The sequence below is a fragment of the Oncorhynchus keta genome, chromosome 14 (assembly GCF_023373465.1).
Source record: "Oncorhynchus keta strain PuntledgeMale-10-30-2019 chromosome 14, Oket_V2, whole genome shotgun sequence".
NCBI classification, from domain to species: domain Eukaryota; kingdom Metazoa; phylum Chordata; class Actinopteri; order Salmoniformes; family Salmonidae; genus Oncorhynchus; species Oncorhynchus keta.
This window is the reverse complement of record NC_068434.1, coordinates 48,244,856-48,248,470: the sequence shown is the minus strand read 5'-3', so window position 1 is coordinate 48,248,470 and position 3,615 is coordinate 48,244,856. Positions and strand designations below refer to the sequence as shown.

At 38.5% G+C, this 3,615-nt stretch overlaps 1 protein-coding gene across 50 annotated transcripts in view; it reads left to right on the top strand.

The window, feature by feature from the left end:
- The window catches only part of camk2b1 (calcium/calmodulin-dependent protein kinase (CaM kinase) II beta 1), a 91,845-nt gene extending 88,604 nt beyond the window's left edge, over positions 1-3,241 (top strand). For all 50 annotated transcript variants that reach the window (XM_052461860.1, XM_052461858.1, XM_052461859.1 and 47 more), the window contains one exon: positions 1-3,241. This exon is cut by the window's left edge and continues 826 nt beyond it. The gene's annotated coding sequence lies outside the window, so the exon portion shown is untranslated.
- Positions 3,242-3,615: the final 374 nt, after the last annotated feature.

The window sequence follows — 3,615 nt, the reverse complement described above, 5'->3', positions numbered from 1 at the left end:
AAGCGAGTGTGTGAATGTTAGAAATGTGTGTGTGTTTCTGTGTGTGTGTGTGTGTGTGTGTGTATGTGTGTGTGGAACCAAGTACATGGGAGTATTAGTCCATAGGTGGCCGGTTTTATCAACTGGTTTGAATTTTCAGCTTTGTAATGTGAATAGCTGGAAATGGGGTTGGCTTGGTTTGGTGTCTTCCGTCGTCCGGTCACAATCAACTGTACGAAACGAGATTCAACAGTAACAGAGGCTTTTATTGTATTTCACACTAATCATGTTTTTGCCTTTTTTGTGTTTATTATTATTAACATATCTCAGAGGATAGACCTACCGGTTCTCTCTTACTCTCTGGTGTTGGCCGTTGGTGTGTGGGAAGGCTCTGTGATCCCCAGTGCTCCCGGTGGTTCGATTAGACATTGCAGTACACTGCACTGCACCTCCTGCACTGCACTGCACAAACTGCAAATGAGGCCTCTATAGAATTTTACAGCCGCTATAGAAAAAGTGAATAAACAATACCACAGCAGTATTATGCTATAGTGTCCATACATATCAGCTTCACTACTTATTATTCAACATCTTAAAACAGTTTTGCAGTCTCTTTAAAACAGTACAGTACCTATAACACCTCTGACATCTCATCTTTCTGTACAGGGATGCTTTTTGAACCTTTGGTGAGCAGAGATGAAGCCTTACACACTTAAATCCTTACTGCGTCCCCAAGGTGCAACTGTCCTTTCTCTCACACGTCAACCAAGCCAGTTGCACTCTGAACCTATATAAAATCTGGAAACTACTGAGGTCCTGCGTTGCATAGAGCCGTGCCTAGGGCTCCATGCCTGTTTAATATGTTTAGTGGGGTTTAATGGAGAGCTAACAGGGCAGGCTGTTGGATTGGAGAGATGTGGGCCTGTGCAGTCTGCGGGTAGCAGGTGTTTTAGTGGTGAGGTCAAGTAAATGTGTGGGTGTTTACTTTGCGTACACCTTGTCCCTCTGTCCTGTGGTCTCTAGTTGTTGCTGCTCATTTCAGAGTGGAAGAATGTGACTGAGGGCTCAGGGTATCCAGAAGACTGTGTGTATAAGGGAATAGCTCCTGTGTTGGTTTTCCACTTGATGGAGATTTTAGAGGAGAGGAGAGAGGCTTTATTTCAGCAGTCCTATCAGTCCTCTACCTTCAGTCCACAACTTACTTTTGTTATGATTTTTATGTATATTACATTTTCACATTTGTAATATCATCTTTCATCATCATTCATTGACTTGTGTTACTATTGCATGTTATTGACTAGTGTTACTACTCATTGTGTTTTTTTGCCAGTGTGAGATGGACAGATGTATTTACATGTTTTAGGAAGAGATGGCTTCACACACCCATGTATATGTATATGAAGAAAAATCAGCTCTGGAGTGTTAGGTAATGTTGCAGGCCGACTATATCACAGTCGTTGCATTTCATCAACAAATGGTTTGCGTGTCACATCGTGGACTGTGCAGTCGGGTATCCGGTTACTATAATATATTATAGGATGGGGTTATCTGATATGTTAAATACCTATCCAGACGTTGTGAGATCTGTCAGGTGTCTGCAACATATAGTCAGCCAGGAAGTTGATCGAAGTTTCACATTTTGGATCTAAGTGAGTGGTTTTTTGCCATTCTACCACCACAGTTGTTATGCCTGCCTGTGATTGGCTGCCTTTGGAAGTGTCTCATTATTATTGGCCTGACAATTTTGACCATCTCAATGAATAGTGAGGTGGTCAGCCGGTTGGTTAGTCCTCAGGTTAATATTTATTTTATTATTTATTTATTTATTTTATTGGTCAGTTATGTGCTTTTTCTTCAATGTTTTATTTTGTTTTTCCCTCGATATACAGCTCACGTAAATGTTAAATTACTCTCTTGTGGCATTGTGATTTGGGGCGGCAGGTAGCCTAGTGGTTAGAGGTGGGTTGAATCCCCGAGCTGACAAGTCATTCTGCCCCTGAACAAGGCAGTTAACCCACTGTTCCCCGGTTGGCCGTCATTGTAAATAAGAATTTGTTCTTAATTAACTGACTTGCCTAAATAAAGGTTGCATTTTTTTTAAATGTAGAGGTCCTCTTCTAATGTCCCTAGAAGTGTTCCTGGGTGATTGAGCCAACCAAACATGTGAACCGACCTCTTCCTCCTCTCCAAACAAATAAGAAATAGCAGCATGTACAAAGCAGCATGTATTAGCTATTAACTAGCATCTTAGCTGGCATTTCTTTGCATGATAGTCAACAGGACACTAGATTTGGTGTTAACCCTGATTTGTCTTCTAATTTTTCATTTTCTACTGAACGCTGGTGTACTAAACCTTTCTCAATCTATTTTCTGAGCTTTTTAAGTGCATAAAACTATTTTTGTCTCGAGACGACATAACGAAGATAGACGAGAGGCTGCCTTTGATATTGATGATTATGACAAGGAGGATGATGATGATGAACATGTAATGATGATTCTATAGCATGCTTTTATATGGAGCTCAGTGTTGTCAATCCAGAGTGGTTTACTTCTATACATACAGCAGAGAGAGGATCACCTCAAACCATAAGCATTTCCAGTGACTCCTGCTCAACTGAACTTGCATGTGGGACTTGGGGGGGGGAAATCCTAACTTCCACTTAAGTACATTTTTTAACATATTATTGCATTTGATGTCACTGGTACTGTAGACTAAGTGGACATTTTACTTACAGGAAATGCATAATCTCAAACGGCAACAATCAAATATAGTAGAACACGGAGTAGGCCTAGATAGGCTCAAAGATGCCCTCTGGTGGTTAGAATGAGCATTAAAGTCATGCACTGCGACGTACTGATTCCTAGCCACAGCATACTGCACAATATACACACTGGACTATGTTGAGTTAATTTTGGAAACGTTTTAAACAATAGGAATACAAAGTGCATCCATCCAGTGACTAGACCACCTGTACTGAAAACACTGAGCTAGTATCTCCGTAGTATTTATTTAACTCTTCCTAGTCCCTCTGTTTAAAAACTTTATTCAATAATTTCTCTGCAGTTGGGTCTTAGTTTTGTTTTTGTCAGTTTGGGTTTCTTCTGTAGAATACATTTATCCTATATTTCTCTGATTCTTCTGATTATTGTGCTACCCCAATGTGCTACATGTGTTTCTCAAACTTAAGGAAATGTGTTAAGGTGTTATCAATAAAATGACAATTTAAATAAAAATAAGTTAATGATCATCTTAATGATCAGACATCCTCCTTTGCTTTTTATTGATGAGAGGAGAAATCTGTTTTAAGTTCTTCAATAGTTAATCCGATACAGAGATTAGCAAATAATATTACAATAATATAATGTTGACATTTAATATAATATATGTCACAAGTGTAACCCGGCTAACAGTTTATACTTTAGATTCATACATATTTTGATGAAACAGGATGAGGATTCGTGTTAAATATTATCTGACATTATTCAAATCAGAATATCATACTTGATATTGATTAGTAAAGCATATACAGATAAAGCATAAGGCTACCCATATATTATTCATTCAATATTTAACAGTCAATATTTAGTTAGAAAAAATATTTTTGAAATAACAAGAACTAATGAGATAAAAATCGT